The sequence below is a fragment of the Patagioenas fasciata genome, chromosome 15 (assembly GCF_037038585.1).
Source record: "Patagioenas fasciata isolate bPatFas1 chromosome 15, bPatFas1.hap1, whole genome shotgun sequence".
Taxonomy (NCBI): domain Eukaryota; kingdom Metazoa; phylum Chordata; class Aves; order Columbiformes; family Columbidae; genus Patagioenas; species Patagioenas fasciata.
In genome coordinates, this window is record NC_092534.1 from 1414230 (window position 1) to 1434864 (window position 20635).

Below are 20635 nucleotides of genomic sequence, written 5' to 3' on the forward strand. Positions count from 1 at the left end.
GAAAATAAAGAAGAGGGAGGACATGTCCAGCAATCTAATGTGAAATGTAAGGCAACAGGAAACAGAGAACAAAAAGCAAAGGAAGAATGAATATTTAATACATTTCAAAAATTTGGGGGGGGGGGGGGGATATCAATAAATTCTTAATCAGTTCAAAAATAACAGTAAATAAAAGATCTTCACAATCCAAACTGCAAAACAACCAATTAAGTGTCAACAGGTAAATATCACTAATATACTCCCAAAAGTGCAAAGATCAACAAAAAATAAATGGTATCATCCTCCAGAATGTGGACAAAACCATTAAACATGAAACTACAAGTCAGATTATGCATCTGTAAAATGAATGTTCAGCTTATCCCACAGCTGACTTGTAAGAACAACCTTATAAAATTAATGCTGACATTTTAAGACATATATTAGAAACTGAAAAGAAATGCAGTAAGACCTCCACAATTTCAAGTTTAAAATGAAAAGTGTAATGAAATTTGCTTCCATCTCCCTATTGATAAAGAAGACCAATCTCCAGGGTTCTGGACCATCTGGATTTCATATCAAATGACGAACAGGATTCAAGTTAAAGCCAACAAAAGCTAAGTAGGCTTTTTTTCAAATTACGTGTTGTAGGAGGAACACGAAACAGTTGATCTTATCCAGGTAAGAAACACAGAAAGCTGGACAGTAACTAGGGCATGCCAAGAAACACAGGAAAAGCAGCTAGTTTTGGACAAGGAAAATCAAATTTGAGAAGAAGAGGCAGCCTGGAATCCTACTCACCAAAATCAACAGCAAAGTTGTACTAACTCTAGTTAGAGCAGAATATCAAAGCCAGAAATGTACCAACGTTGTGTTCACTCCAATTCGGTAGAACACCTGCTGCAGTGACAGTGAAGGAAAGCTTTTGCATTCGAGTATTTCCACTATCACCCCTGGATGTTCTGTCTTTTATCTCTTGGAATCCAGGGCTCTTTCAAAGACCGGACGGAAAAACATTAAATAAAGCAACATACATATCTGAACAGTGCACAAATGTATGCAAGTTGTATAAATCCAACATGTTTAAAAGGCATGGCTGTGACATTTGAAGAAAAAGGCAATCTTGAGCAGAATTGAAACCCATACCCAGATACTAATGACACTTCCATTGGGTTTTACAAAAGGAGGATCCAACAGACATCAGAAGCTGCAAGATGCAAAGGATGCAGAGAACTCACTGGAGTTCAATGATGACACCAGAGTAACGTATCAAAAAGTACACTATCCAGCGCATTTTCAGTTACTGGAAAAACAGTATTTTCCAGAGATTGATAGGAATTGAAGTTGGACCAAGGGTTGGACTTGATGATCTCTGAGGTCTTTTCCAACCCAGTTGATTCTGTGAACTGAAAAACATTTTATCACAAATGGAGAGAGTTTTAGCAGACAAGCGAAATATTGAGGAGTACGCCAGAATCCCAGAGGTACCTCTGCTGTTTGTCATCCCCATTATAAATCAGCAGTAAGAAAAATAATAGTCGACTTGGAGGATATTTTTCTATGGCATAAGCTTTGCAAAGATTCAGTATGCTCAGGAGATAAATGTAATCAATATGAAATAATGGTTTAAATGTAGGTTATTTAATTCTAAATATTATGTTTATGCCAATAAAAATGAAAGCATAAAATAAGAAGTGTCTGGAGTTAAAAGGTAGTGATTTTGGGGGCCTTATTCTCTCCTTTATGGCACTTCACATACATATTCATTTCTGTGCAAACTGTAAGCAAAACTAAGATTGTCTACTTGGTATTTCTTATCTAACAGACACTGGACATACCACAAAGTGAGAGGTGTCTTGTACTTGTTGATTCCCCTTTGCAAGTTACACATGTAACTTTACGTGTGGATTTATGTGTGCTCATGAGACAACTGGAATTGTGCTGCTCGAGATGTAAATCCACTGCAGAGTTTTGTCTGAATGATGAACTCTCCTGCTCTCAGTTTCAGATGTAAGCACTTGAACTGCTTAGTCATAGTGCAGTGCGGAACCCAATAGTTAAACAGAGTAATCACAGTTAATTAGTCATCGAAAATGTTAATTATTAAAGATGATTAAGGCCTGAGGAAGGTCAACATTGAACTGATATTCCCAGTGAATTACTTACTTTTTTTTTTTTTCAAAAATCTGGATTCTTACAAATATCCTGACTCACAATATCATTACACTTAGTTCTTATTTGATAATATATTACAGGAATCACAGGGAGCAGAATTACCACTAAAGCCTTGAAAATAATTCATCTATACAGCTACCTCATTGTGAATCATGTAAGGCGATTCACATGTAAAGCTGACACTGTGAAGAAACATCTTTAACTTACAAAGATAGTTCTGAACTTTTACAATTCAGTAGTTTCTGTAGAATCCCTCAGATGGATTATGTTCCTTAAACCGTGATAATCAGATACAACTGTCATGTCTCATAACTCTTAATAGTGGGTGAAAAGGCTGAGTAACTGCAAATTCTTTATAGTCATTAACTGCTGGGAACACCAAATAAAGCCACCACCTTTCACACACTGTACTTTTTTCACGTTAGGCACACCTACAACTTTGGTCTGTAACTTTTTACACTAATTCCTGTGAACAAAAACTGGGGGAAAAAAGTACTGCAGTTCACTGCTGAGCATGTGCAATTGAGCTGCTATTCGTTAAATTTTAACGTACAGAGCTGTGAGCTGCGATGACCTCAAAGACAGCATTGCTTTGGTTGTGCAGCCGTGTTCCGGGCCAGGCGCTGCCAGCTGAGTTGCCCAGACAGTGCGGGGAACGCTTTAACCAGCTTGCCAAGAAATTCATCTGCTGGGGCTCTCCAGCTGTGCGCATCACTTCACAAACAGCTGGCATCATCTGAAGAGGTTGCTACTTTCACCCATTTTTTTTAGCATCTGCAAGCCCCAGTGAGTGAAGTGGCCGCCCTGAGCCAGTGCGGGTCAGCGGAATCACCTCCAGCTCGAGACGAGTGAATTTGTGATGCCCCTGAACGGTCCCTGCACCTCGTCCCACTGAGCCCCCGAGGGGACAGCGTGTACCCAGCAGCACTCTGACACATCTGCTGCCTGCAGAGAGAGCTCACAGGAATAATTAGGGGATAGAATTATCAAAGATTTTGCTCTTTGAATCTAGCGAGTAGAGATCATATTAGCAGCTATATCCAGAAGAGTTAAAGCTTGGTTAAATATGTAGATTTTTCACAGAAATAACGGAAAGCACATGCTCAACAGGCAGGCCGTTTTCCTGCCAACATCAAATCTCGATTCCAAGTCTTTGGGTCATTCCAGTATTTCAAAGAAAAGAGTTGCCAGACCTTTGTTTTTTAATGAGGACAACACAGAACACTGGTCCCTAGCTTAATTTAAAAACATGAAATTATTTTAAAAAATGTTTACCATGTTTACACTGGAAATATGAAAGATTTCTGTTCTATGGTCTATCCTTTTTAATAGTTAATGTATTATTAATGTAAATCATTCTACAAACAAAGAACGGGTCAAAGTTTATTTTCTAAGTTTCGTGGTTTCTTTTTAAACAAATGTATCTTAAAAAATTGACTAAAGTGTCCAGCAGAAACAGCAGAGGCATTCATCACTGCCTCTGATTATTTGGTTTTCATGGTACAGCAACATAACTTCTATGAATACTTATTAAGAATATTTAGATGCTTGGACCAAGTGCCAAAACATTAATCCTGAACAATCTGAAGCTTAAAATTTCTTTCATTCTCAATTATATTCTTCATATGCAAGAAATACATATAGTTATGTGATTATAAGCAGATGTAATAAAATATACACTGATGTAAAAGTAGAAGACTTAAAATTGCCTCTCGGTAATTTATTCTTCTAAATGCTCTATTGTATATTAATTAGCATTCTTTCTGAAATTCAGTCATTTGATATCGGAGAAGTTTTTAACACTATGAAATTTTAACCGATGAGTTCATATGTACATTCAGTCTGGAAAAATCAAGGAAAGTGATTTAATTTGAAAACGGTCAACACAACAGTGCAAGTGTGGATGCTGGAGCTGAGTTAATGCGACTGAGGTGCTGCCATCGAGGGCTCCCCTGTCTCTGGCCACACGTCTTCACTCCCTCCCCTTGAACCAGCACCTGCTGACAAGACCCTTGTCAGAAGGACCCTTCCCATCTTTTTCAGTAAGTTCAGGGAGTGGAGCAAGCAAAAGATCATCCTTACAGGAAAGGAAATCGTCTCCTGCCAGATGAGTTCCCTGCCCTGGACTAACAGAGAGGCAGGAGCTGAAACTGGGATCAAGATGACTGTTCCCATCAGGAGCAGCTCTGAGATGCCTCAGCCAAGTACTCAAACTGCACACAACCAAGCAGAAGTGATGTCAAAAATAATGGATGATGCTGCTATTCTCTTGGAAACTACAGCAGAAAAAGAAGATGATTGTGGCTTCAGGGGTGATAAAAGCCAAAATTATGTTTCCAAGCCTCTGGCTGCCTATGTGGTTAGAATATATCATATTTTTATCTAAGAAGTATTATCAAATAAGACTTGGTTGTTATTTTGAGTGATGAATATTAGTAAATAAACCATATAGAAATGGTTTATTCTTAATGAATCAAGAAATAAGCTGTGATACGCAAGGTTTGATGCTACTCAGGCCTTTATGATGTGCTTAATGTGATCTTTTAGAAAACAAACAAACCACAAACAAACCAACCAGCCTATCCAAAGAATACTTTAGAACTATAGAAAATCAGTTTGAAAGGGACTGCTGGAAATCTGATCCAATTTCCTGCTCAAAGCACGGATGATGTTGAAATTAGGGCGAGTTTCTCTGGAACATGTCTAGTTAAGCTCACATTCCACCCACTCCAGCCTCTGGTGGGGAGAAAAACACCCTCATTGCCTCCTTGCCCACCTTGTTCCAGCCCCCAGGTCACCCAGGTGTCCTGTGCTGGTCTGTCTCCAGTTTGTCACTATCTCTGGGGAACCCCAAAGCAGACACAGCACTGAGCTGCAGCCTCACGGGTGCTGGTGACAAGGGGAATAATCACTCACCTTCCACAGGGCCAGTCGTTTCCTCAAAGCCAACCACCTTGGTCAGGCACAATTTCCACTGAATTCTTTTTAAAACAAACCTGGAAAGAAATGGAATAGGCTTTTGTTGCTTCAGTTTTTCTCGTGTTTCTAATTCATAATCTATGTGAGATTCTTCTGCTCAGAGAAGTACTGGCTGTATCTCTTTAAGATTTATATAAAGCAGCTGCTGACTTTGTAACAAACCCTTCTGCTGGGAAGTTACGTGGTGTGTCAATTCTCACATTTCATATTTTATTCCACTTTAACACCTGTTTACATACTCTGCCCACAGAAAGCTGTCAGGTGAATAAGTATGGTGTGAAATGTAGAATGTCACCAGTACAGCTTGTAGGTAATACTCAAAACTGGTAAGAAACTACATTTGAAACAGCATTTGTCACAATGTGGGAAATCTATCCCTGAACAAAGCAGGAATCCTTCTTGTGGTTATGAAATTGCCCTATCATTAAATACCTCAGAGGATGTGAAGTCAACCACGCGCTGTCAGGGCTGACTCACCCATGTCTCAGACATGGGACTGCAGAAAATGTCCCACCCTGGCAGCTCCCAGGAAAGAGGGAAAACAAAAGGCCAGTGGTGCACCTGAGCCAGCCAGCAATCAGTTCACCCAGCTCCCGCAAGCCAGGCTCTGGAGCTCCAGAATTTCCCAGAAAGCTGAAAGCAAGATCAAATGTTACGACTGGACATCAAAAGCTAAAGCATTTGGGAAACGCTGTATGAATCATGGAGAAGGAAAACCTGTGCACGAAGAAGGAACAGCGAGATATGCTCTGCTAACTGCAGGCCAGCCAAGAGAGAGGGAGATGGGCTTCAAAATTCTGACCCAGAAAAGTTATGTACAGAAATGGAAGACATGGAGCACACAGACTATGTCCAAAACAGAATTCAAAACTGAGGAAGGGACGTATACACAGTATATTTAGTGTTTACTCATCTGTGTATTTTGTGCCAGCTAATAGAAAGAATCATCAATTTGACAGAATTCTTACATCTGTGCTTGTCTGCTTCAATTCTTGCATGTTTCTAAGAGGCGAGCGGTAAACCCTGAGCGAGCAAAGTGAGGACTGAGGGAAAAGATGTGCTCACTATTTCAGAGACCCCAGGGACACACCTGTTGGGACTCATCCTTTGGGCGGGGGAGCACGTGCAAGTAGCCAGTAAAGTCTCACATTTACCAAGGAACAGAAGACAAATAATCCTGCCTGGAAGCTGAACCAGAGAGAAACCTGTTTCCATAGGAAACCTGCTTCCCGCTCTGACCAAACAAAGCTTAAAGGTAGATGGGCTTAGAGAGCTAGAACTGAAACAAAGCAATCCAGCCCGTTTCCAGCTGACGGGACGTTACCCAGCCAGGGGCACGTCTGGGTTTCTTCTCGCTATTACACAAGTTGAAAATTTCAGGTCAGTTGTCTGATTTTCACTTTCAATAAAAGTTAACACAGTTACGATGATTTTAGGAAATGCTCCGTGCAGTCGTACTTGCAAATGGCTCTTCACTACTGAGTGCTCTTCGTTAAAGAACTTCAGCCAAATTTGAGCTGCTGCTTGTTTATCTTGTTAGGCTCCCTATGTTCTTAGCCAAATACCAAAGGGACATTTCCTGCCAGAGGTAACTACTTGAACCTAATGAAAATGTGTATTCTTCAAAATATTGTAAAATTACACCTAGGCTACTAAACTGGAATTTCAAACCATTTGCAGATATACCAAAAATAAGATAAGGACAACATATGGAGCTGTCTCCTTAACATTATAGGTAACTAATTCTGTTCCTGACCTGTTTAGTCATTAGTATAATTTGCAACTTTTCAGGGTAATCTTTTGCATTTTTAATATTTTCAACTCCTCTTCATTATTATGTGTTTCTAATGTGTTCTTAGGACAAAAGCATGAGTGCACATTGTCATTGTCTTCTTATTTTCTGGGTGGAGAACCACAAGCAGAAACTTTGGAAATCACACATTAGCACGATGTCCAAGTCAGACCTTGTCCAAACAGCTCTGCCTGCCACGCACTTCAAAGCCCTGGCAGCCTCGGGCAGGGCTCGGCCAAGCTCCACTTCATTTCCATGGTGGTGAATCATGACCATAAAAGAAGCTGTGTGAATGTTGAGGGTTTTTTTCTCCAGATGGGAAACAATAAAACATTAATAAAAAATAAGGTCAAGAGAAAAGCGTGGAACTGTTCTTCAGTGAGATTTAAGTGGCCAATTTTTTCCACCTGGTACACCCAGTCAAAACATTTGTTATTAGAGACTCTCACTGTGACTCACATGCGAAAATTCCAGGTACAGCTTTAACTCGCTCCTAACTCGCTGACAAAACCTGACAAATGAGAGAAACCCTTCTCTTGGGCTATGGCAAAATCCTTGTCACTTAGCACACAGAAAATTCAGCTTTTTGTAAAATTATGTATCAAAGCTAATGAAGGAAGCATTAACATATATAATGACTTCGTGTTACCAGAAATTCTGATACAGAGATGATGAATCTTTGTCTTTTCTTTTGAAAGGCATTTCAAGGATTCATCAGATTCATATGAAATAAGAAGATCCGTTTGTCTTCAAACGAAATTACTCATCCATCCAGCTTTTAAAAGCAAACTGTATAGAAAAAAAGGCAACTGCTTGCAAAATTGTACTTTGTAAAATACTTCTCCAGGAATATTTCCTCTACATTTCACTGTTTTGTTTACAGATATAAAACTGATTTTTATTCCAACAACATAAAAGAATGCACTTATTTCAGTGTAGGACAGGATATGCCCTATCAAATCCCAACATCATACCTCTTTCTTAAGAGAAATACAGAATTACGTAAAGCACATATCCATTCAATTATAGCAAAAGAGCCCAGTCCTGCTTCTAGTGCTCAGAATAGTACAGGATGCGCTGTAACTTTTTGTTTGCTTTATGAATATCTATATGAGAATACATTTAAATTGGAAGCTTGACTGTGAAGGGAGAAAAATGAGGAAAATGAAAGCTGAGTGAAAGCTGAAGTTCAGATATGTTTTGGAACTCCGTGCTCATGTAGAAAAAAAGCCCTTCACTTCAGGATGGCACGGTCAACATCTGAGATCTTGCACTGCGTTATCACGTTTGTCCACCAAAAGCATGCAGTACTGTACCTGCTGTGTACTAACTTCCAAAAACTCTGTCTTAAAGGACAGAGAGTCAAAGTCAGATGGGAAAGTATTAGGGAATCTAAGACTTTTGTGCAACCTCACATATTACCTTCATATTGCCTACATATCACCTTCCTTGTCCAGTCTGTTCAGTAATCCAACACAAAAGCATGATTCGTCTCAAGGCTGAAATGAAGTTTGTAACAAAAAATCCAAAGCCCTCCTTTGGAATATTTCTGTTTCTTAATATTTTCATGAGTAAGGATTTGCGAAGGACATTAAAGCTTCCCTACTCCAGCTACAAGCTCTAGAAAGTCTCACACTGCAATAGTAAAAATAGCACCCATGATTTAACGATCTGTATGAAATCTTTTTGTGTTTTGTCAGATAGTGCAACAGAACACCTGTAATTCCATACTGGGAAGTGCCTGAAACCAACCAAAAAATCTTTGTAAGGTGGGGTTTTTCAATTAGTCATGAAAAGTATTAAACACAAATAATAACCAACAACTGCAAACAATTACTATGTAGGATCAAACAGCAAAGAATTGCATAAAGTTTCATTTCACAAAGAGATGGTATACTGTCAAAATGTTCACTTCACACAACTCTAAGTAAACACTGATTTTAACTATTACAGATGTAAATCATATTAACATATCACGCTGACATTAAAAAAAATATTTGGCCCAGAAATGACACGTGGAATGTTGTAAACATCTAATGACAAATCAGCACAAAAGGCATTAAAGGAAAAAAAAGAAAAAAAATATTTAAAAACCACAACAAACCAAACCAAATCCTAAATAACCTCCAAAATGAAAAAGATGTAGTTTTTCCTCCAGTGATACTAATGACAAAAATGAATGCTGGGAATCAACCTACCACAGAGTCATCTGTTACATATTTATGTTAAAAACATCATAAGGATGTAACTTGCAGAAGTTCTACCACCTATAATCTTCTTGTGAACATAACCAACCACACTTGTGATAGAGAAAAAACTTCCACTTCTCTGTCAATTATTTAAAAAAACAGCTCTATGTTACAACACAAATCATGGTTAATCAAAATGAACTGATTGCATGTAACAGATGACTTAATAAGTTCTACCCTGTATAGCGCCCTACATGCTGCATGTCACCTTTCGGCAGCAGTAGTGTGTCCTTACTGAGCTTTAGACAATGCATTACAAAAAGAGGGTAAGATTGAAGTGTTGGTCCTTCTTAGCAGTAGAATCCTAATCAAGATCTAATTGTGTTAAGTAGTCTAGTTGCTAAACAAAATGCTGCCTAACACACACTGGTCCTGGGCAAATGTTTCTGAAAAAGACGCAAATTCATCTCTGTTCCAAAACAATTTACACAAATTAGAGCAACAATAAGCTGGGTTTTAAAAGTTACACAACCTAAGGATTATTTGCAGGAATTAACTTTCTTAGATCAGTATCTTTCTAATCTGTTGCCATAATTGTAAATTAGCACTTATCTAAACATAATGGTGAGACACAAGAATCATCATTCTTTCAAAATACCATTTAATTGTCAGAAATAAGAACAGGAGGTAGACGTCAGCTGAACTAGGCTTACGTGTTAATGGTTTTCACATCTGGGAAGATGCATTTTACAAAGTGGCCTGGCGAAAGTAACTGTAATGCTATTGCTAATAGTATTATTAATAGTAATAGAAAGGCGGATACATTCAGGTTGCTTTAGTCATTCTTTCTGCCAGCCCGTCTGTCCTGTCCCAGCTGCTGCTGCTCGGCCGGGGCTGCGGAACCAAACACTCCCTGTGAAACAGCGGGGCGGCAAGCTCGACTGCTCAGTTATTTCTTCCAGCCGCTCACGACCCACTGATTTTGCACCTTGACTCAGAAGAGATCACGTTGCCTCGTGTCAGAACTGAACAGAAGGGATTTGGTTATTTTTATAAGGATCTGTATCACCACTGCCAAGCTCTGGAATTATTAGGAAAATTTAGCTAATGGAGGCCTAAAGGAAAAAGACACAAGTTTTGAAAAGCAAGTGAGTGAATAAATAAGAAGCTTTTCTGTTTGGAAAAAAAATCAATTAGGAAAAGAATTAAGAAGCAAAAAAGTAACGAGAGCATGTGTGTTGATGAGTTTCATAAACATGCTACTGTCTCATTCTTCTGTCGTGCAAATCAAGTGTTGCTGACACAATAATTTGTTTTGTTTTAACGTGAAGGCAACGATTATGCCATTCTTTTGTTTCTGAAGCATGTCTGTGCTGGTTTTTTAACCAGCAGATGCTATCCTATTTCAGAATCAGTTATTTAAATTATTCCATCCATTTTAATATACATTAGGACTCAAACATCCTGTGGCTACCAGATTACCCACCCACCTTATCTGAAATTACTGAATATTTTTCCCCCTCTAGTTACACCTTATTTCTTCAGAAATAGTTCTGGGTTTTGATACCTGCAAGCCATCAGTCAGTTATCAAATTCACTCAAAAGATAATAAAACAATAATGTGGAGTTAGACAAAATTGAAAATATTTTTGTGTTGTGTTTTCTTTTCAGTTTTTCAGCTTCTGCAATTATATAAAGTACATCAAAACTGTACGTTTCATATATGACAAGTTACATATATGCCAAGCTGGAGGCCTGTATCCAGTGCAGTGCCTCAGGGGTCAGTACTGGGGCCGGTATTATTCAATATATTCATCAATGATTTGGACGAGGGAATAGAGTGACTGTCAGCAAGTTTGCTGGTGACACCAAGCTGGGAGGAGTGGCTGACACTGGAAGCTGTGCTGCCATCCAGAGACCTGGACAGGCTGGAGAGCTGGGCAGGGAAACATTTAATGAAATAGAACAAGGGCAAGTGTAGAGTCTTGAATGTGGGCAGGAACAACCCCAGGTTCCAGTATAAGTTGGGGAATGACCTATTAGAGAGCAGCATAGCGGAAAGGGACCTGGGGGTCCTGGGGACAGCAGGGTAACCATGAGCCAGCACTGGGCCCTTGTGGCCAGGAAGGCCAATGGTACCTGGGGTGGGTTAGAAGGGGGTGGTCAGTAGGTCAGAGGGGTTCTCCTGCCCCTCTGCTCTGCCCTGGGGAGACCACACCTGGAATATTGTGTCCAGTTGTGGCCCCTCAGTTCCAGAAGGACAGGGAACTGCTGCAGAGAGTCCAGCGCAGGGCAACAAAGATGCTGAAGGGAGTGGAGCATCTGCTGTGTGAGGAAAGGCTGAGGGAGCTGGGGCTCTGGAGCTGTTTGGAGAAGAGGAGACTGAGGGGGGACTCATTCATGGGGATCAATATGGAAAGGGGGAGTGTTAGGAGGATGGAGCCAGGCTCTTCTGAGTGACAACCAGTGACAGGACAAGGGGCAATGGGTGCAAACTGGAACACAGGAGGTTCCACTGAAAGATGAGAAGAAACTTGTTCCTGGTGAGGGTGTCAGAGCCTGGCCCAGGCTGCCCAGGGAGGTTGTGGAGTCTCCTTCTGTGCAGACATTCAAACCCGCCTGGACACCTTCCTGTGGAACCTCAGCTGGGTGTTCCTGCTCCATGGGGGGATTGCACTGGATGAGCTTTCCAGGTCCCTTCCAGTTCCTGACATTCTGGGATTCTGTCTGCCTTCAGTGGCCAAAGTTTTATATTAATTTCTCTTCCATGCAAACCCACTAACCCCATTCTATTTTCTAGGAGAGCATTAAGCAAACCTTTAGTTAGAATGCTTAGTCAATATTTATAATTGTAAGAATACGGATATTGCTTTGCAGATTTTAGCAGCTGTATTACCTTGTTTTCATGCTATTCTTGATAGCTGATAACATGCAAGCACCACTTCCCTAGTTGGTAAGAAGTTCAGGCATGGAAAGCCAGATACAAGTCCAAGTTAAGACTGAAGCTCTAGCAAAGATACATTATTATTTCCTCTCTTCTTGGGGAGGAATTTGAGGAGGTGACATAGCTCAAAAGAGACTAGATTGTCCCAAATATGTACTGTCTCTGAAAATAAAGATTTGAAAAAGATTAAGACCTCTACAATAGAGTATCAATTCCTGTTGTACCCCACCAGTTTATACCATTTGACCTCTATGTGCTGCTGTACACCATCTACCTCTCTAACCCCAGCTCACGTTGCAGATGAACATGCATGTGGTTCCCTGGAGTTAACAATTAACTGATGACTTCAAATTATTATGCTGCAAAAATAGCAGGAAATACATTTTTTGAAATTCCAGTTACATAGTTGAAAATAACGTAATTTGTTTATAAGTGCAGTCTTACAGCTTGTGCAAAGTGTAAGGCCTGGATGGACAAAAGGATTTAGTGTCGTTGGATACCGAAGTCCTAAACTCTGCTGATCCTTTTAATCACTTGACATCTGTAGGAACCTAAAGGACAAAGTACCAGGACAAAGCTCCCTGTGCATCTAAACATTTTTCAAAACAACTCAGGCTGAACACCCACAGATCAAAGGCAAATAAATAAATAAAAACCATCCCAACCTTTATTACACGCAGTCTTGCCTGAAGGTACAGAACAGTGCCTCCTGGACCTAAGGTCCGTGACACAGCTGAATTCTGGGTGGAACATCCCCTGCTCCTTGCAAAGGTCCTTCAGGTAGAGTCTGACTCACAGAGCTGAGAACGACCCCGCTGCCCAGCACACAAAGAGCTGTCTGAGATCTCCTTGGGGAAAGTCTCAGCTTTTATTGTGAATTAGCTATCACTAATGAGTGGTTTTCAGAGTGACTAATGTAATGATGCCTGTGTTGATCTTTGTGGAACCATGAGTGATTACCCAACTGCATTCTTTTCCAGAGAAGGACAGATAGTAACAACAACAACAATTAAAAAAAAAAAAAAAAAGGAGAAAACATAAATAAAGAGATAATATATATTATCTACCAATTCAACTGTCAGTACTACCTGTTTTTAGTATTCAAAGCAAGCATTAATCTATTACACAGCCTTCAACAGACCAGAGTTTTACAGGTTCAGCTCTTCTGTCAATTGATAATATTGAAAATTTGAAGATGATAAAAATGTAAAAGCAAAGCTGTAACATTTCAAATAAAATATTTCTTACTTCCAGTGGACATATAGCTGCACAAAACGTGTTTGCTCTGAGAAGGAGCTGATGAGAGCCAAATGGATTCAGCATTAATTTACAGTTGTTTCAAACATACAAAATACAGAATATTATGCCAAAATCAGATGAGAATAGAAAAGCTCCTTAGAAAATACAGCTACACTCAAAAATTTCCATTAAGTTGATTTTTGGCACAAGAAAGATTCCTATGACCCAATTTCCACCTGCTTATTGGCTTTATATACCATCCAAAGTAAAGTACCAAATAGGAAACTGCTAAGTGAAAGGTACCAAAACACACGTTTTTTAACAGTTTGCTGTGTGTATGACATTATTTCTCCAATTAATTTATTAAAAAAAAAAAAGAAAAGGGTTAGGAAAGTAATGGAGACTGAGTACGTTACAGTTCTTTAGGGAACTGTGAGTTAGGGGACCAACAGATTCTTGTTTTGACAATTTATAGCAGCAAGCAAATAATCACAAAAAAAAATATTACAGTTGATATATAAATCCCAAGATTTATATATCCTTGCCTGTGGGTTCCACATAACTAGGAACACAAGAGTCAACCATTCAATAACAGGTGATGCAGACACAAATATTAAATTCGAAGTCCTAGATCACTTTCAAACAGATGGCTTCATAATGGTCTGGTTTATTGAAATAAAATTTTGCTCAAGCTTGTCAGAGGAAGACTGTTTAACTCGAACACTATTTAATAATTTCTAATTGTGTATGTGCAAAATAGTTCAAGCTCATGCACAGTAAATCAGGAAATTTAACACTGCAAATGTAACACAATATTGGCGAGTGTAACAAGGCAAAGTGATAACATTTCAAACAGAACATTTCCGCAGGAGGTAAAACTGACTTGTGCAGATTCTGGGGAGAAACACACTGGCAGCTCTGGCTTGTCTGCAGCCTTTCCAAAAGCTTTATCTCGGGCTCTTTCAGCCTCCTACAAGATGTCAATAATCAAACCCATTCAAGCCATCTAAATTGCACCTGTTTGCACAGGGCTTGAACTCCAACTTGTTGTCTGAAGTTGATTTAGGTTCCAAAAATATGTTCCAGAATAATCTGTATTAATGCACAGCCATCTTACATGAGTGTGAGCGGACACTGGGGTGATTGAAGTCTCACGTGAGGACCAGGGCCTGGAAACTCAGGGCTGCTCTTACCTGTCTGCAGAGGCCCTGATTCGCTGGTTCTCCCGAGTCAGGGCAAATATAGCAGACACCCGCTAGAATGTCACCTTTTCCTGTCCTCTCTTTAGAACCATGAGCTCCCAGCTGGCTCCTCATCCATCCCCAGGCAGAGCCTCATGCACCCCAGCAGCTCTCTCACATCAGGGGCCACTCTCTGCCTCTCCACACTGTCCTTCCTAAAGATCCCACATCCCTCCATTGCGACACCCTGGTGACAGAACCAACCCACCACATCTTCATGATCCCAACAACATTGCAGCCCCCCAGCTCATCCTGTTCATTCCCCGCACAGTGGGCACTCGTGTAAAGGTGCTGCAGGAGCTCAGCTCCAGCAGCACGGGCGGTTCGGGGAATTTCTCCATGATGGTGCCTTGTAGGCACATCTTTGCTTACAAGTGTAAGCATGTAAGAGCAGCTCTTCTTCCTCTTTCCAATATTTTGATACTTATTCTTTAGAATGAAACAATGACATCCAGAGAAGGCAAAGATGTTTATTGAAAAATGTAATATTAACAGTACATGGAAAAAGAAATACCTAGTTGGCTGTCTTATTTTTTTCTGCCTTGTCTTTCTGCAGTTCCACTTCCATTTATGACATTCCTGACTTCCCAAAGGCTTTCCTTAGCAGACAGATGCCGAAGGTGCCTCTCCACTTTCATAATCTGTTACAAATTAACTTTCTTTGCACTAACAGTGCTTTACAACTGGCTGCAAAATATAAAGAAGAGAGAACAAGAACTATCTACTTTGTTTCCTTATGTTATATTCTTCCCCTGCCACTAGCTAGAAGGGCATATACTGTCTGGCTTCTCCTGTACTTTACCGTAACATCCATTGTTATTCAGGTTTTCCACAGTATTTCAGAAGGTACCAAACTTTCCATTTCCCATGGACACACCAGAGGTGCAGAAGCACCGCTTCCCAGTCAACAGATCATTGATTAATTCAGAGACAGAACTAAAATCCTTGAATGCGACATGCCACAGGCTTGAGCTTTCTACCATAGCTACCATTTCCGATTTATCCTAGTTTGAGCACCTTGGGTAAGACTTTTCTCAAATAAATTGCCATTCAAAGGTAAGATCAGTTTGCTCTGACTGTTGCTTTTGCTCTGCAGCTGATGGGAAGAGCTGGGCAGCCACAGAAGATGATTTGTTCTTATCAGACAACACCTGTGTCAGTGTGAGATGAAGCATCTTCCAGAAGGGTTTGTTCCTATTGAAACTGATGCGGAGCTTCAACTACAGGCAGACTTAATTTGATATTTCAGCAAAATTAATCCTTCTCTTCTATTTGGAATCCAAATCCTTCAGTCTTTTATTTAGGAGCAGATGTTTAAGTGTTTCTCATCCTTAGAACCAGCAGATAAAATAATGCAGAAAGAAAATGTTTGGCAACTCATGTTGCCAATTTAAAATTTCAGAGAAACAGAAGCTCAGGCTGTCCCAAAGCTGAGCCTTGCCTGCCACCTCCTGCAGCGGCCCCTGGGAGCTAAGGGAGGGCTCGCAGATTTTATAACCTCCCTCTCATTGACGTAAAATATAGATGTTACTTCTGTCTTCAGGATAAAGGAAATAATGTGAAAACTGGTAATTGTTCACCTTTTAAAGTGAGATCACTGTGTACACAAAGATTCTAAAAGCTTTTAAACAGATATTTAATTACATTGGTTCTGTTTACGGGGATCATTTTCTGTTGCAGCAATCTAAGACTGCAATTTGGAGGAAAAAAAAAAGTCAGGAAACTATAAATGCTAAAGTTATTCTGCACAGAAATCCCTCTCGTACCCGACACTTCAATGTTTATATCGCAGCAAAGTATTTTTAAACTTTACACTGCAAATTAAAAAAAAAAAAAAAGTATAAGTGACTTATGTATGTTCAATTTGGCTAAATGAATTATTTTGGAATAAATTAAGTTTACATAATGACTTGAGTTGCTTCTACTACAGACTCAAATGCTGTACTTTGCCGGCAATGCAATATAATAGACAAGGAGCATATCCTGAACAAACTCAAAGTACTTTTTAGAGTTTGCGACCTTTCTTTCTGAGCCCCGGTGACTTTTCTCTAGACTCAAAAAACTCTCTCCCTCTGCATAAATAATGTATTTTAAGAGTTTCTATAGTGTATGGTTAGTAAACCCCAGACACTTTGAAGCCACCTTTCCAAGCCTTCTCCTGGAGATAGCTGGCTCACCAGCAATATTGTTATTGACAGAATGCACATGAGCTTTAAAAAAAGAAATCATTCCTTTTTACTTATAAGTACTAACAAGTCCAAACCAAGCACAAGAGAAAACGCTGTATTGGAATAAAATAGAACAAAGACTGTTGAAACTTAAAAAAAACCACCCAAACTTGAAAGTGAAATTAATCTTAAACTTTTCATGAAAAATAAAAATGTAAGAACACAAAGAGAGTTTAAATGGAAGCTGAAATTTTAAAAAAGCATTGTTTCTACCTTGGTAAGCTCTCTATTCTACACATAAGCTCAAAAGCAAAAGGAGGGTAAATCACAGTATTGCAAGGAGACACTTCTACTCAGGAGAGTTCAAGGGGAAAACAAAAAAAAAGGCAACAACCAAAAAAAAACCCAAAACCAAACAAAAACCAAATTCAACTTACCCTTATTTTTAATGTAATCAGAGCAATACAAATAAGTGGTCTGGACCTTTGAGTCTTGGTCTGTTCTGGAAGACTGAATGCACTAGATCTGAAGAAAGGACTATGGTTAACAACACTGAGCACATGGAACAGGATAAACCTTTCTCTTTGTGCCTACATGATGTTTTAAACTGTATGAAGAAAATATTTGAAGAGAACTGTAGCAGTTACTAAATGTCACTGGAAAGTATTTTTGCATATTTATTCAAGGAATAAAAAAAGAAGTAATGCCTTTTCCAGCAGCTCCCAAGATGAAAAGGGTATGTTGTCCCACAGCCCTCCATTCCGACACAAATACACACTTTGTATTACCCAAGAAAACCTGGACTGATTTAAAGGAACAGCTATTCTAATTGTTCTTTTACTTCATTTCCCTTGTCTCCTCCCAGCTGGATTATTCCTGTGTGGTATTCAAATTGCATAGAAAACCACTTTCTGCGTAGCAGTGTAAGTACCCAGCTTACAGTTACAGTGAACTTAGAGATATTTTCATCGCTTACTGTAGTGAAGATGTTTCAAAAAGTAAGAATTTGTCTTTTTGTGCCCAAGGTAAGTTCCCAGAATGAATTACCGTGTGAACTCTTACACGGTAACGAACTGCCACATGCACCAGGACTGAGCACACGCTGTTCGAGGGCACAGTCTCCCTGAAGGAACACACGGTTCTAACTTCATGCTGTCTGCTGGGAGTTTACAATACTAGGAAAAGCTGCATTAGAGGTCTTGTTGGGACAAGAAAAAGGGGGTTGAGGGGTTGAGGGTGGGAATCATTCCATAACACTATCTTTTTTCATTTAATTAGAACACAGAATAATACAGTTTAGTTTTAACTCTGGGGAGACGAAAGCGAGAGAAAGGACTAAGATGGTAAAACGTGGTATTTCACAGTGAAGGCAAATCCTGGAATAACTTCAGAAAAACAAATGAGGCGGAATACCTTTAAGTGTGTAGGGTCATATCTGTCAAATGAAACTGAAGAAAACTGTCTTACAGTATTTTGTCAAAGACTTACCCATAGATGGAAAAACAGTTAATTCCCTGTGTACTGTTTTTACAAACAAAGCTCACAACATCCTTAATAAATACTCATTAAATTAACTGAAGTAATGATTCCTTTCATATGTAATAATGCCTCACATAAAAATACAATATATTCCTAGATCTTAACTGAATTCAATCTCAGAGTACTAATATCACATACATAACTATTACCTCCACATTACACAAGAAGAAACTAGAGACACAGATCGGTTAAAGCAAGTTGCCCAATGTCACACTAAAAACTGGTGGCAGTTGACAGTGACAAAAGAATCAGATTATCCAGTGCTGTCCTAGCAGGAAAAAAAAATTATCTGTCTTATAAATAACAGAGCAGCTCAGAAGTGTTTCTCCACTTTGCCAACATTGTGGATAAATGTTGGCAGTGTAAATGTGTGGAATTTGGCAGACAGCCTCTTTCCTTACAATGTGTCATTCATCCTCATTTTTAGCATTTCAGTGGCTGTTCCTTTTAGATGGCTATTAAGGAGAAGAAAAACAGAAGAGAACACAACAATAGAATACACTTCTATTACACTAATGAAACCAAAGTTAAGCAGAGCATCCTCTTGTAGTTTTGCAGCAGCAAAACAGCTCTGCGGTATCAATCAAAGTGCTGGAGTCAGTCCACCCCTGAGATCTATCAAAATCTTAACATTCTTGGTTTTATTTTGTTGACAAAACGTGAAATTGTCTGTGATAAGATTTTATGGCAAACTGAAAGAAGTGCCAGTAAAATTGCCAGAGCAATTACTCTATATAGAGTTGGCAAAAACAGCAAATACTGTACAGTTTCCCCTCATAGTCCCGTAAATCTTCGCTAAGGAATTATCCTCAGCTAGAAACTTTAGCTAAATATGATATTAAATTAACATTTACATAACACTTTAAACCTATGTAGGTTTGAGTGATAGCTTCACTCTATGCACTGTCCAATCCTCCATAAATCAGAGTCCTGAGACACACCACAGAAGTTGTATAAACAGTAACTTAAAATCAGAAGAATTTTATCTATCGGGAAGAAAGAATGTCAGATCTCTGTCTGAAATTCACAAATATTAAGTCTGAACTAATGAAAATATTAGTTTAACTTAAATGAGCTTTGCTACAGCAACATAAGCATAAAAATGCAAACTCGTCTGAAGGGAGGTTTAATCCAGCTCATGGCTAAGTATCGGTACTCTAGAAAAAACAACCTGGAATCTCTGAGATTGGACTGATTCCTTTTTAAATACAAAATAAACCTTTTTAACATTTTATTACCACAATGGAAACAAATCTGTGTTTAAAGCCACCATTATCTGATTACACAACTTAGATCTTAATAAATATTGCCAATAAGCTATAAGCATTTTTAGAAGATACCTTAATAAAGTCTCCCAGACATAGCTATTTATCATATAGCTCCATTAATCAAAGAAGATTTCTATCTTTTTAGAATGAGATTGTGTTGCAAGAATTAAAAGCACTGTGAAGGCAAGTAGGGAATCCCTTAAATTCTATCTTATTCAAGTTTGAAAATACATATGTGAACTGTTCAGGATAAGCTGTATGCTGCTGTATAATCCTCCACAGAGCTGCGGAAATACAAATGAACTAAAGGAGAAGAAAAAGTCATTATTCATATTTGTTACAAAACCTGATGTAAGTGCATGTAAAAACATGGGTTAAAATGTTTGCAGATTTCCACCAATTATGCATTTCAGTGTTAAAATTCAGAGAAATATCCCAGTGTGGAATACAGACGAGTCACTGTGAAGAATTACTGTAGTTTCAGACAAATAATTTCTAGCGGCTTTTCAGCTTCCAAGTTGAGGATTCTGTCAAATATAAAATTCAGCAGGATGTACAGCATGAGAACTGGGCACTGCACAAGGGAACTTATGCAGCTGCCTGAACTCCAAGTTTTGCATTTGGAGCTCCCAGTCAATTTGGTGTTAAAAAAAACCCGAAGTCTTTTAGAGCAGGAAAGGTGCGAAAGCTGCAGCTGCAGCCACGGGACGGGGAGCAGGATCCTGAGAAGTGCGTGAACTGGCATGTGTGAACACCATCAAGTGCCAAGCAGTTCAACAGTGATTTAAACAGGGCTCAAACTTCAGGAAATGAAGGGGGAGTGGAAGACTATGCTTCTGAATGTGGCATAATAGTATTTAATCACTAAGCCACTACCTTCTTCTAATGAAATATAAGAAAGCACTCAAGATTTTCAAGTCAGCTATGTAAATTCTCCAGTTATTCTTCTGTTTGGATATTTTTGGATATTTGGAATTTTATAAGGGTTGTTAAGTTCTTGCTTTGGTTTTATTATTAAGCAGATACTGTGTATCTATGATTATGGATGCTTTAACTTATTTATATTACGCAGTTTTTCCATTCCAGTTTCCAGTACTAATTTCAGTTACCTAAAAGCCAGCCAGA

At 39.1% G+C, this 20635-nt stretch overlaps 1 long non-coding RNA gene across 1 annotated transcript in view; it reads right to left on the bottom strand.

The window, feature by feature from the left end:
- The window catches only part of LOC136108944 (uncharacterized), a 51156-nt gene that overhangs the window by 22455 nt on the left and 8066 nt on the right, over positions 1 to 20635 (bottom strand). The window contains exon 2 of the long non-coding RNA XR_010652434.2: positions 5068 to 5147. This is a non-coding gene — a long non-coding RNA (uncharacterized lncRNA). The remainder of the gene's footprint in view (positions 1 to 5067; positions 5148 to 20635) is intronic.